The 15754-nt window shown below is 33.2% G+C and overlaps 1 pseudogene; it reads left to right on the forward strand.

Moving 5' to 3' along the window:
• Positions 1-2003, forward strand: part of LOC113628639 (40S ribosomal protein SA-like) — a 30125-nt pseudogene extending 28122 nt beyond the window's left edge.
• Positions 2004-15754: the final 13751 nt, after the last annotated feature.

A 15754-nucleotide genomic window follows, 5' to 3' on the forward strand; every position in this document is an offset into this window, starting at 1 on the left:
GGAATGTAGTAAATGTGAATATCCCAAGAAGGTGCATCTATGCAAAGAGGTACAAATTCCCAGGTATCTAGTTCGTGAAACACTTGCATTTCTGAGCCAGGGGACAAATAATCAGGGGGGCCTTTCCCTGGCTCTTTTTTGTTTGTTTGTTTTTTGTTTGTTTTTTTGCGATACGCGGGCCTCTCACTGTTGTGGCCTCTTCCGTTGCGGAGCACAGGCTCCGGACGCACAGGCTCAGCGGCCATGGCTCACGGGCCCAGCCGCTCCGCAGCATGTGGGATCTTCCCGGACCGGGGCACGAACCCGCGTCCCCTGCATCGGCAGGCGGACTCCCAAACACTGCGCCACCAGGGAAGCCCTCCCTGGCTCTTTAACAATCCTGCTCTGTTGCTGTGAGTATAGTACATAAATTTCATTTTTGTTGGTAGTAGAACTTCCACCTAGTGCTTACAAGGAGCTTTTGATGATGTTTTACATCGATCCTGAGGTATTACTTCCTAAGCCTAAGATTTATATATAAAAACAGAAGTCTTGAGCTTGTATCTTAACAGCATACTGGGTAGAATTTCGAGGTAGTTTTGACCTCTAAGGAGTAATCCATAACTAAGTTTGTCCATGCAAAATGAAGAAAAGTGTAGTCAAGTTATGGTAAAGGAAGGTAGAACAATTCATATTCATAAAACACCACTTGTGTTTTAGACACAATATATATAAATTCTTTCTACAAAATTTTCATTAAATCCTCATTATCCTCTAAGGAAAGTGTCATTCTTTCAAATTTACATAAAAGGAAGCTAAATAGATTGGCCTAAATCACACAGCTTTTAAGTTCTGGTGTTAGAGTCTGACACTAAGTAACTGTTGTGCTAAAAGTAAACATTAGAATGTTGCAGGGAAGCAAGACAGTAATATTGAGAACAGAAAGCACTGAAAATGATAGACCATAAGTTGTAACCTTGCTAGGAAGGAATACTTAGACAGCTCACAGTGGTGTTAACGTTTAAACATTCAACATAAACGCTGCCTCCCAAAAAGACATTAAACTTACACTCTATTGCCCCTACTCTCAAAAATGATATAATATTTTCAAAGAATTTCATATTAAATTGCTATGTTTTTAATCAAAGTGTGAGAATACCTTGGAGATTACAATAATTTCAACACATTTTCTTTACTTCATGAAACTGTTTTCATGTTTCCTCCTTTTAAAACAAATTTGAATGCTATATGATGAAGTCTATTTTCTAATGTAGAACCTTTTCAAAGGATGATCTCCCAGGGAGAAACAGCTCCAGGAAGCAATCAACCTTTCTATTTCAGGCAATCTACATTCATGCTTTGGTATAGAGAGGGGCGGATGCATCATCTCCCTGAAGTACCTGAAATAGAGGCTGAAGAAAATATTTAGATCCCCTGAGACACTCATATGAAGTCACAATATAAAATTGGTATAATTTCTCCTTGTTGTTTTTCTTCTAAATTTTTAGGCATTATATTACAACTGCTGAAATATATTGTAAATAGTGAATATATTGTAAATAGTAAATATATTGTAAATAGTGCAAGAAAAAAAAACCTGCAATGTTATGAAAGACGAACTTAAACTCTTTTTTCCCTAACTCAACCCCATCTGTCTGAGATTGTCAAGGTGCATAAACTAGGATATCTGATATTATTTCCTATTTCATGAGCATTTAAAAACAATGTATACATGTACATAAAGAAGTGTAACTTAAAGATCTTTTTTCACTATGAAAATGCTTTACTGGTGGCTTCTGTACAGCATGTGATGTTAAGACAGAAAGAAGGGCAAGTGCCCAGGCAGGGTGACATGGCTATCAGAGAACAGGCTGTGAGTGAAGAGTTCACATAACTTCCGTGCTTTCCAGGTAGCTGACAGCTCCAAGCCACCTCCTCAAACTCAGCCTCATCCTCAGCCACGGGGTCCTGGTACTGCTGGTACTCGGACACCAGGTAGTTCACCTTGCTCTCGGCCTCAGTGAATTCCATCTCCAGTGCAGGAAGGCGTTGCTGTTTTTGTTTTGGATGTTAAGTGTCTGCTCATTCACCTCCTCCATGGACATGCAGCCCCTGAATATGGCTCTTTTTATACTTTTATGCCTTTAAACAGGATTTCACTGTTATTTTAATACGGTTTCTGTTCACTTTATTGTAATTCGGTTGTGATGTATTTAATTTTAACTTTATTACTATTACTATTTGTTACACTGTAAAATCATTTCCAGAGGCTTATTTCCAATATGATATGATATGAAAATATTGACTTTTAAAAATATTTATACAAAGCAAATAGTAAAAAATATTGTACAATTTCTAATGATTTTTTTTAACTAGAATCTGTATGTTGTAGACATACAAAAAGAATTGTATATATATGCAATTTACTGGGGCTTTTTTCATATTTCTCTCTTAGCCTTCAAGGTAGAACCTCCAAACTAATAAACAAAAGTTATGATACAGAACTTTAGAACTGTATCTAATATTCTTCTAAGTATATTTATTGAGTTATTCAATTCTTGACATTTTAGCTGTAGGATTTTTATTTGATTAATTTTTCTAAATTTTCAGTTTTCTGCCAAATATTTCATTTTTTCTTTTAATACCTTGTCTGTATTTATTGTGGCTCTTTTGATCTTGTCTGACTATTAAATTATCTGCATCTACTTTGGATCTGTTTATATTTTTTGTATCTTCTTTGGGTTTACAGTCAGTACAGTCTGCAGATTTTCTCTTTATTTTTGATTAAGTGGAAAATATTTTTATGGGAAAAAAGGTAGAGATTTTTGAGGCCTCAAATTGTACCATCTTCCTCCACAGATTTATTTTTGCTCCTGGCATGCCTCTTGGCTTCGCAAGCCCAGATCATCACAAAACAGGAGTCAGCAAACTTTGTGTAAAGAACCAGAATATATTTAGGCTTTGTGTGCCATGAGACAATTTCCTCAACAATCTGAGCAACAGTTTTTGCCAAAAGGCTGAAAGTTTTTCCTACATTTACATTTAAAATATTAAGTGTAAAATATTACTAAATGTAAATATTATTCTTAGCTTGTGAACTGTACACAAATAAGTAGTGGGTCCAATTTGGCCTGCAGACCATTGTCTTTCATATTTGCCTTATAGCAAAAATTAAGATGCTTCTAAACTGGGATTTAGACCTTGTAAGGGTTGGCTTTTATCCACTTCACCCTGACTCACAGAATAAAGTTTTGTGGTCCTACACTAAAAATGGATTGGTTAACAGGGCACTTCTCTTTGTTATGCCTTCATTTCCTTTTTTTTTTTTCCACCAATTCTCTTGAGTCTGTTGTCAACGTATTTGCTCAACCACGTGATCTCTTATGAACTACTTTAAGGATTCGCAATTGATTTCAGGGAAAATGTAAAACTTAGCTACCTTCTCTGGTCTTTCTTATTATCTTCCCCAGGTAAACCCCCAACGCATTATTAGCACTCTGATGCAATCAAACAAATTGTATGTTTTAATATTTAGCCTGATTGTTCTAATTGTTCTTGGAGGGACAATAACAGAAGCAACCTTTTTCTCCTGTGGACTGAAATGAAAACAGCCACGTACACTTATTCTTCACAGGGGAAAAAACCTCTCACATAGATCATTTTATGCTAATAAACTTCTACTGACTCACTTCAAGATTTCACCAAATATCTGAAAAGAAATTTAAATATTACTATTCTTATAATTAGGAAAACATAAGATAGATAACCCACACTTATTCTGGGCTCCCCAAACCCTTCACAATTAAGATAACTATCTATTTTCTTAAACATTAGACATAAACATCTCCCCCTCCTCCTCACTCACAAAAATATTCATGTACTTATTATACACATATGAAGCCATCCAAATTCGGGGATGATTATATATTGTCTTAAAATATGTATCTTTGCATATTTACTAATCATCATAAGTGAAACTATTAGGCATGCCCTCAAAATAATATGATCAATCAGTATGCTCACAGAGTGGTTATATTTCCTAAAAGTCTCATTTAGGACCCACGCAAGTTGAGAGTTCATTTTGCTATTATTCTTCCAATAACTAGTCTTCAACTTTTCTTACCCAACTCTAGTTTGTATTTTAATAAAATTTCTTTCTAAGTGTCCTCCATTATATTGTTGTAGATTTTACCATTCTCTCCAGGACAGAGATACATATGTATTAATCTGTTTTAATAAATATCTCTCCTAAACTGACTGAATCTATTAGGCCACCATGCTTAATCAATTGGCAGACTGTTGCAAAAAAGCACTGGCTGGAATTGATATGTCAGCTAAATAATTTTAATTATTTTACTTAAGTCATAATTATAGACCATTATATTCTTTAATTATCACAGTCAGTATCCAGATTAGAGTGTACTTGAGTTTTTTAAATTTCATCATCTAACATAAGGCAAAGACATTATAGTATTTATATCTGCATGAAATCTGAACTCTATAAATATTCTTTTTCTAAATTCTTTGATCTCCTAATCACAGTTGATAGAGGAAATGACAGATATTGATTAAACACTAATAGTATTTGGTAAGATGCTCTGGCTTGCATATAATAACATACTTTACTCAGATTTGGCTATGTTGTAAAATAAGATGTGTATTATTCTCCTAAGTATTACTAGGTCTCCTTTCAAGATGAATCTTAATATTTTTATATCTTGTTTTAATTTGAAAAATTCTTAAAATTTTGCTTATGCTAGCCCTAAGAGCTCAGATAATTATGTCCTGCGGTTTGAATCCAGCATTGCTAACTCTTTGGCAATGCATGAGCAAAAGGGGATATGAAAAGAGGATTGTTCTACATCTCCCATTTTTCATAGGATAACTGTGTGAATACAGGGAAGGTAAAAGGGGAACAGGGAGATTCATTTCCAATTTTATTTATAAGTACCTCCTGATATTACTAAATAGAAATCTATAGCATAGTTTCTCAAATGGAAGGGAGGCAGTGAGGAAGTAGAGGAAGATCATTAGTCAACTCTAATATTTTTTTAAACACACACAGTGGTTACTGGAGGGTTATCAACATCCAGATGGGGGAAAGGGGAGAGGGTATCATATTCGTTATTTATTAAAAAAACCTCTTAGTTGATTATCATATGCCCCAACCTAGTTAAGACTCATTGTTCTACTAGGAGAACCAAGGGTGACTGCATTTTTATTTCTTATTGAAGGGACTAGATATAAATATTTATGAATAGCAATATGCAAAATAGATAAATGTCTTTACAAGGAAAAGATCTTGATATAAATCCTTGTTAAGAAATACAAGTAGAATGATGTTGAGCAAAGTAATCTTTCTGAACCTCATAAAAATTTTTGCAATGATTACCACATGAAATTTTATTATATAGTATATGTAATATATATTGAAAGTTACTATATATACATATATATAGTATTCATCACACAGTAGGAACACAATATGAAGTCATAGGATGTTTTCATCAAAATAGTTTATTAATTATTAGACTACTTTATATATATAAATATATGTACATATTTTATATATATACATACAAATATATATATTTGATGCTCATGGATTGCTTGAAGGATAGATTATGCATCTTAAAATATTCCTGGATTTTTAAAATTGTTGGTGTCAAAGACATGGCCATTACCTTCTTCTGCATGGTAAGCAAATAGGGAGTTGTTCCTTTTGTGGTTAGATATAAAACATAGAATTTCTTTGGTAGCCAAGTATATGCATGAGACTCTTGTGGGTCATCGTTGAGCATGAAAGTGAAGCAGCAGGGATTGAATGTTTTTCAGCATTCACACAATCCTATTTAGAAATTAGAATTAGTGAATTTGGTCATTAATTTCTCTACTCTCCCTGCTGCTGCAGCATCTCAAGACCTGAAATCTGCTGTGTGTTAGGAAATGTCAAAAACTCCCTTACATGATGTAATGTAGTGTAATGCTTTCTCTGAGTTTTGTAATGACTTGCGTTACATTGTCTACAGAGAAATAGACTTAGTAATGTGGAAACATGGATATCTTCCCCAAATCTTAGATACTAAGAAAGAGAAGGTATTTCTTTTCACATTAACATTCTATCAGAAAAACTACTATACACAAGTATAAGGATTTTTTTTTTTAGCAAATGTAAAATCTGAAAAATTGGCAACGGCACACATATGAGAAATACAGACTGATTTATTAAATAATCTTTTTAAAGATAGAATATTTTAAGTATGTCATGACTTTAATACATTTAACACCAAATCTATGTAATCCAATTAATTATATTTATTAGATGTTTAAATGAGCAAATATATTTATATGATTCTCCTAGTAGAACATTTTGCTGAATCCTAAGCAAAATACGAAAGTAAGCGGAACAACTTCTTTTCTAAAGAATGTTATGTTCTATAAGAAGAAAGGCGACATAAACAACCCACATTCAAAGGAGGGAATAAAAAATATCATGAGAGAACCCAAAGTGCTCCTGAAACTGAATGAAACAATTCCATTTTCAAGTGAATCTGTCTACACAGAAGAGATTGTGACAGTCACAACTCTGATCCCCACTCTGTTTTCTGGGATGCAGCTTTTCTGTAAAGCATTCCTCTATTAAGGGGTTTTGATTTGTCCTTCAGGGTGTGCAGTGGGTTTTGTTGATGATGCCTCACTCACTCGGGAATCTATTCAAATAATACTCCCCATCTTAATAGAATGCACTTTCTAAACGATTGTAAACACACACACACACAGAGAAATTCACTCATAGAATATTGCCTTGGAGAATACCTTAAAAATAAGAAAAATGTTTTTATCATAATAAAAGTCACCAGGATTTGGTTTAATCTGGGAGGTTTATTCCAGTTGATTAATACATTTATGTCAACCAAAAAGTCTTCTACTTAGGTAGGTAAAAACATGTCTATGATCTCTATTTACTAAGATGGACTCTGGTTATGGTAAGAAGACTTTTTATGCAAATGACTACATTCCTGTTATTATTGAAGTCATGGACTTTACATTTCTATCTTTTCCACCTAATTTTGGGAAATGCAAATGCACGATAATTGACCATTTTTCACAGACAACCGTGATGTTTGTCCTATTTGTTGATTAACAGATATTTGGGGCATATCAACATCAATTACTTGCTTCAGAGCCTTTGCCTTTCATATTCTCACTAAATGGAGAGCTCCTCCCCCCCAGAGATTCACAACACTTGTTCCTCAGCCTCTTCCAGTCTTTGCTTCCAGGTCACCTTCTCCACATGGCTCTCCCTGACCACTCTTATTTTATAAGTATATCCCTTTTACTGAAATCTATCTTATTTCTCTATGCCTTATTCTCCATGACATATATCGCCTCCTAACTTATTATAAGATTAAGTCTAAAAAATTTTTGTTGTCACCACTAGAATCTAAGGGCCATGCAAAAACAAGTTTTATTTCCTCACAGAAATACCCACAGATGGAGCAGGCATTTAATAAGTGTTATTTTTCAAATGGCTGAATGACATGCGACTATGGCATTGTCATAACTGCTTGGCAATTCGTTTCACCAAAGCCCTGTACTCTGATAGTCTTGTAAGGAGCATACCTCTGTGATGCCAGCTCCCACCACTGGCATCCTGCTCATATTGTGAACACATTAATTATTTCAAGCCAATCACACAGGTCAAATGGTGAAGTAAATACTCCCCTTATATACTGAAAGAATAATGCATAATCGAAAAGAGTTTATTTTTTGCAGAAAGTGCACAGATAAAAGAGAAGGTAGAAGGTATTCAATAAATAAATCCTCTCACACACAACTAAGATGAACTAAAGAACTAGTTAAATGGGCATCTTTTCACAGCTTTTATTTCAAAGATGGACATACAATATGCAATTTAAAAAGATGTGAATAAGCCAAAATGACGGTAGTTTTTCATCTTTGTAATTTTGGGGGGGGGTTATTTTTCCCCCTGTTTTCACTGCATTTATCCTATTTCTTTTTTGTTATATTGATTTCTTCAATCACTTCATTCGGTAACTTCCACTCAGAGAAAACCGCCCTTTTACAGTGCTTTGATGGTGCTTCACTCTGCAGATGGTATCAACAAAGCTGATAAATTGCTTTTGAAAAATCTATTTGGCATTTAGCACGTCACTATTTCAGTTACAGATGTTTCCATTTCTAGTCTACCATTTCTTACAAAAATATGTTTGAGATTAAAATAATTACTGAAAACAAGTGTCAGAATTACCATGTGGATGGCACCCATCTCAAAAAGCTCACAGGTCTAATGATAGATGTTACTAATCTAAAGATCTAGAGCCAATCAATGTACCTAGTACTCCAGACAGCTATATATGCAAAACTCATTTGAAAAATGTGTCACTGGGAATTCCTTGGCAGTCCAGTAACCAGGATTCCATACTTTTCTACTGAGGGCCTGGGTTCAATCCCTGGTGGGGGAACTAAGATCCCACAAGCCATGAGTCATGGCTAAAAAAAGAGAAAAATGTGTCAGTTTATAAATATATAACATTAGGCATTCTTCTAATATTTTAGAAGAAATATATACCTGCTATATTTCTAATTACCAAAAGAGAAAATTTTCCAGTAGAAGCAGCTTGAATATAGTATATATTATTCATATATATGTACATCTATATATAATGTGTATATAGAAAATGTACATATGTACAGTATGTGTATATGTATACTATATATGTTGTATAGTATATATATACTACATACTATATATTACATATACTATACATACTAAATATACAGTCTCATAATCACCTCAAGGCCCTCAATTTCTCCCCCTTACTAGAATCAGACATGATTATTTTTCTGGGTTATTATCCCTCTCTGGATTTCACCTTTCCCCTGTCATTAATCCATCTCATCCAATTTTTCTTAAGTTCTCATCTCTTTTACAATCCATGTTTGCTGTCACTTACCCAGCCAATTCCCTCTCTGAATCAGTCCTATCTTTTGTTTTCTGTGTTTTTAATACTAATATTGTGTACATTTAGAGACACATATGTACAATGATAACAATTAGCAGTGGCATTTTAGGTAACAGATTTTAATTCGTAAAACTTTTACTTGCATTTTATATTTTCACTCATAACCTTTTTTTTTTTTTTTTGTCCTCAATGGAAGGGCCCTAACTAGTAACAGAACCTTAACATTCCTTCATATATGACACTCCCACTCATTTCTAGCAGATATCTTTGCTTTCTAGTTCTCAGGGTAAGTGGGAGACGTCAAGATTAAGTCTTCAAAATTGTGGGAAATACAACTCCTTTTTTTACTCTGAAAATAACTCAAAGTGAGTCATTGTTCTTTGAAGATTGCTTTGTGCTATTTTTGTCTTCTTCGAGTCTTGCTTTGTGATATCCAACACATTAGAATAAATAAAGGCTCACAACTACACAATAAATGTTTATATTCTCCAGAGTCTTCTTTTTACCCCCTGAAAGAATATTTTAGCAGGAGTGATAGAAAATAAAAATAAATTTGGAATAACTTATATTTCTGATTTCTATTATACCATTGTGTCACCACCAAAGGTCTTTTTGCTAATATATAAAAATGTATTTAATTTAATTATTGTTTATAGACTATCAACATATACCTATAAAATAGTCATTTCTCATTTAAGACTTACCAGATATATAACAATCACTTAGCAGAATGTCCTAAAAAAAAACTATGTCAAAATTTGAAGCATCAAATCGAAAGTTTATGCAAACACTGGTCACTCCTTATATATAGGTATCTAAAACTTTCCTTCAATATTTAATAAAATGAAACTAAACATTCATTTTGCCAATATTTGATGCTCTGTCAAGTCATTAAGTGTTACCAACAGGATGTTACCTATATCTGAATATAAGTCTAGACTGCTGATACTGTATGTTGTTCACGGTTAGACTCTGTACATTTATGATTACTGATCTTGCACTTATTTCTACTGAAGTTAGGATTTGCTATCAAATAGGTTTATTACTATCATAAATTAAATGTTCATAAAACTGTAGGCGCTATAAAGTTACAGGAATAGGTGGATGATCAAATGATGTTGGAGTTTTCCACTTTTCTTAAGATTTTTAAAATGAGGACCACATATCAATTTTAGTTAGTAAAATTGTGTTGCAAACTTGTTTGCAACACAAATTAATCTACCTTAATATTTACCATATTTATTACAAAATGTTCTCCTTTGATTATCACTTAATTTAAAAATGCTTATGAGTATAAATTATACAACATGTTACAAGAACGTTATACAGGAACTAAAATGGCCTTTACTCAGAGATGGCAACAATTCAATTAATGCTAAGAATGGGAAAAGGAACACTATAAAATATCATCATTAGTGGATTAAAGACTTAAATGTAACATCTGAAACTGTACAACTCCTAGAAGGCAAAATGGGGAAAAACCTTCTGGATGTTGGCCTTGGCAATTATTTCTTGGACATGACACAAAAAGCACATGCAATAAAGGCAAAAATAGACAAATGGGGTTATATCAAATTAAAAATTTTCTGCATAGCAAAGGAAACAAGCAACCAAATGAAAAGGCAACCTGTGGAATGTGAGAAAATATTTGCAAACCATATATACAGTAAAATAATATACAAAATTATAAAGAACTGCTATAACTCAATAGCAAATAAGAGCAACAACAAATAACCTAATTTAAAAATAGGCAAAGTAAATAAATACACATTTCTCCCAAGAAGACATATGAATGATCAACACATATATGAAAAAATGTTCAGTATCACTAATTTTCAGGGAACTGCAAATCAAAATTACACTGAAATATCACTCCACAGCTGTTAGGATGACCTTTATTAAGAAAATAACAGATAATGGTGAGGATACGGAGAAAGTGAACACTTACACACTACTGGTAGAAATTTAAATTGATACAGCCATTATTGAAAAGAGTATGGAGGTTCCTCAAAACAACAACAATAATAAAAACAAAAACAAGTAAATAGAACTACCATATGAGCCAGCAGTCCCTGGGTATATATCCAAAAGAATGGAAATCAATATCTTAAGTGTTTTCTGTAATCCTATCTCATTGCAGCATTATTCACAATAGCCAAGATATGGAAGCAACATAAGTGTCAGTCAACACATGAATGGGTAAAGAAAATGTGGTATATGCATACAATGGAATATTATTCAGCCATATAAATGAAGGAAAACCTACCTTTTGTGACAATATGGATGAACTTGGAGGAGATTGTGGTAAGTGAAATAAGTTAGACACAGAAGGACAAATACTACATGATATTCCTCATATAAGAAATCTAAAATAGTTAAATTCATAGAAGCATGGCTGAGAGGGATGGCAGAACTCATGTCCTATAAGATCATATGTCTGGGGATGTTAGGAAGAAGGATGGTATCAGTAATTCAGCTCTGATTTTTTTTTAAGGGAACTCATTAAGAGTTTCTCTATTTCAGGTGAAATGGTATCACACAGTGGCTGATGCAAACACAATTATCTACAGTGTTGCAGCATATTGGATCCTCTCGATATTAAGAAATGAGTTATAATTTATTCTCAGGCTGGTACATTTTGGCTGCCTTCCACTTATTTCCGGAAGATAATATGTGCACAGTGAATACGTACTGGTATCAATTATTGTCCTAAATGCATTAGGGAATGTGACATCACTCCTTTCTGCCTGATTCAAGGGAGTTCTCATTGTAGCTCTATTAAAGTGTTGGCGGTGGGTCATAGAAAAAACACCCTCGGTGTGATATAGAGTTTATATATTGAATTGTCTATGACTCTGTTGGTTCTTTTTACCTTACAGAACAACACTATTACACTCTAATGGAGTGAATTTCACAACATAATGCGAGTCAAATCATGCTGTACACCTTAAACTTGCACAGTGCTGTATATCAATTATTTCTCAATAAAACTGGAAGAAAAAAATGAGTTGAGATAATCTACTTGTGACTATATTCAATGATTTAAAAATATTCTGTGGATTAAATTGAAATAAGCAATGGTTTTATAATAGTTGTTATTCATTTTTTCAATAATTATTAATAATACAAGAATTGTAAGGATTTATTTCAAATAAACTTGTTTAAAATTCAGAATACACCGAACCAACCCCCAAAATATAGCATGCTCAGAATCTTAGCATTTACACGTAGATATGCAGAAAGGTTTCCTTACAAGTTCACTCTATTAAAAAATAATCATTTCCACCATGAAAAAAGAGATAGAGGCCCACTGAACTATTAGCTATGAGCATCGCCAGGGCACTTAAAAATCCTTGAACTCAGGAACCAGCAACTTAGAAGGGGAGTCAGCATACTGACAGGGGTAATTGACTCTGAATCAGGAGTTAGGTATGCTGTTATGAAATGGGGGGAGAATTACATTTAGTTTTCAAGCTATTACTTGGATACTTCTTGGTGGTACTCCCTCATCCAGTTTTGATGGTAAATGTAGAAGTCCAGCAACACCTGACTAAGCTAGTCATGGTGGTCAGGTATTCAGACTCTCATTGATGAAACTACCCAAAATATCCTGGGTGAATGTGTTTCTTATTGAGCTAGGGAAAATATTAAAATATAACACTATGGCATTCTACCACATAAGATTGATAAAATTGCATACATAAATTGTTTTTAGACTTCTGCTTGAATAGCACCATCTAAAATACAAAAATGTTTATGCCTTTGTTTTTTTTTTTTGATACCTTTGCATCTAGTATATCTTTCTTTTCTAGTATATCTTTCTTTCTTTTCTTTTTAATTGTTTTTGATGATGCCATTCTGAATGGTGTGAGGTGATACCTCATTGTAGTTTTGATTTGCATTTCTCTAATAATTAGTGAGGTTGAGCATCGTTTCATGTGCTTTTTGGCCATCTGTATGTCTTCTTTGGACTATAATAACCTATATGGGAAAAAATCTGGAAAATAATGGATATATGTATGACGGAATCACTTTGCTGTATACCTGAAACTAACACAACAGTGTAAATCAAGTACACTCTAATATAAAATAAAAATTCTAAAAAGGGAACAATCAATGCAAAACAATTTTTAAAATTAAAGATTAAAAAAATAAAATCTAAAAAAATAAAAAAAATAAAAAGAATAAAAGTTCTGGAAGTTTAATTCTTTGAGGAAGTTTTCCCAGATTAATCAAATAAGTGTTTATTATTTATCTCTAATCATCCAAGTTAGAAACAGATTTCTTCCAGCAAAAAATCGCCAAAACCTCCAAATCTGTTTCTCCACGTCTTTACATATTACCTACAAATAAAACTCAATGTGTTACTTCTTACTTTCCATTAATAGTTGTTTAAACTTTCTGGGTTTTGTCTGGTTTTTTTTTACTTAATTTATTCTTATTTGCTTGTGCTACTTATTGTCACTGTAAATAGGTGCTCCAAAGTGGAAAAACTGTATGTATGTAAAATTCACTCAATAAAATAGATAGTATAGTTCTGTACATGATTATATATTTGATACACTACTTGATTGAATGGAGCAATTAGCTCTTGCCAGAGTATGTAAATATTGCATGTTTTATGGCCAAGCCAGAAATTGTTACAGCTATTTTAATAGATCAGGTCAATGATGTTAAAAAGAAATTCATCATATTGGATGTCACTTGGAGAGAAAAAAGTCCTCAAACAGAGTTTGCCTCATACTTCCTGCTATCTCTGTATTATTGGCAAGTTTTGAGTTAGAATTCCCTGTAAAAACTATGGTCTATGAATTGTAGCCTGAAGAAAATTTAGCTAATTTTACTCTCCACCATAGTAAATTCCACCTGCAATAAAAGAAATAAAGAAAACACATTCCTGGGGTAACATGCTCCAGTGTGTGACTATGCAGTAAACTTTGTTTTACTTTTGCCTCTCCGAATAAGAGAAATTGCTTAAACACCTAAATCAACATCACTTACGGAAAAAGAAATCAACCAACATGAGTAGTGAATCAAATGAATAAAGTATACTTCACCATGAAAGATGATTTTTACTTTTTCCAGTTTTCTATATGGGTTTCATATTTCTTGTATTGTTCACAGTATGCCTTACAGATCATTCTGATTCATAGTCTTCCATGATTCATGATCTTCCATGAATGAGATTATCTGAATATATACGTATCATAACCAGAGCCCATTCATCTTATAAAGATAATACAGAATAAAAAGATGTGATAGAGTGTTGAGATCGCCACTCATACCTCTTTTTTTACCCACAATTTCATATCATCTCAAAATATCCTTTGGAATCATATAATATACAGTTACATGTGTCTGGCTCTTTCACAAATCATGAAGCTTTTGGTAAGTGTATCAGTACTCATTCATTTTTTATTTTTGTGTAGTATTCCATCGAGTGGGTATACCACATTTTGTTTATGTCAACTCACCAGTGGATGAGTAATTTGAGTTCATACTATTTCTTAAATATCTATCTAAAAGACTGCTAAGACTGCTATCTATCTAGCAGTCTTAACAGACTGCTTTTGCTGCTGCATTCTTTTTCATAGTGTGTATCACATTTTACTTAACAACACCTACAGTGATGGAAACCTAGACTACCGACGACTCCTTGATATCATTTATAACAACGGGATGGCCATTCTTGTACAGAAGACCAAGAGAGCAGTGAGATCATTTTCTGGGATGCAGATACCTACCCAAGAATAGAAATACTCGATCACAGACTAGGTGAATACTTAATGTGCTTGGGTGTTAACAGATTCACAGATATGCACAGAATAGCTGTAATATTAGACATTTCTAAAAGTTTTTTTTTAAAACGAGCTACTATTCACCCACTCAAATATACAAATTTTAAAAGATCAACAATACTACAACTGTTAGTTTTCTCCCACAGTCCTACTAATACTTGACTTTATTTAGCTTTATATTTTTTGTCAGATTAGATTGAAGTACAAAATGTATTCTTATTAATCGTTAAACATTATTCCCTTCATGATTGTAGATAGTTCAGTATCATTCCCTGGGATGCCCTCTGTCTGGAAACTTTGTCCATTATGTCCTTCATTTAACCAAATCCTAAGTTAGATGTAATCATATTAATTAATGTTTCTTGCAATGGTTTTGGCTTATATTTGACTGAACTGCTGCAAATGTATCATCTCATTTCTAGGTTACAAGGATATTTTTCTATATTCCCTTCAACTTAGGGTACTAAATTGATAATGAAATGGAGAGATACATTTTTATTTTACCTCGGTTTTCTAATCCCATGCTAAATTAACTAACGGGCCATCTTTATCTATCTATCTGTACACACACATGTATATATGTACCTTCTACATAAACATACATATCATATACATACCTACACACAGATGCATGTATGATGGCTTATGCGTTATGCCTAAATAAGGCAAACCATCCCTAATTCCTCAGAACTAGCATACATTGATGACTTTAACAGACAATAATACATTTGTTGTGAAAGTCACCATCCATTAGGAAAATAATACAATAAACAAATGACAAACAAATAAATACAAAATTGAAAATCAAAAATTTTAAATTAGCAAAGATAATGTCAATCTGTAATAGAGAGGAATGCTTGGTCACCCTACATAAACAAAGTGATTGGGGGAAATCACTTCGCCATGTTCACAATGAAGATCCAATTTAAGGAATGGAAAAAAGCCAGGCATATAAAAACAAACTGCTTGCCCTGAAAAATAGTACTAAAT

The sequence above is a fragment of the Aethalodelphis obliquidens genome, unplaced genomic scaffold (genome assembly GCF_003676395.1).
Source record: "Aethalodelphis obliquidens isolate GAN/ISIS:26980383/991018 unplaced genomic scaffold, ASM367639v1 scaffold24, whole genome shotgun sequence".
Lineage (NCBI taxonomy): Eukaryota > Metazoa > Chordata > Mammalia > Artiodactyla > Delphinidae > Aethalodelphis > Aethalodelphis obliquidens.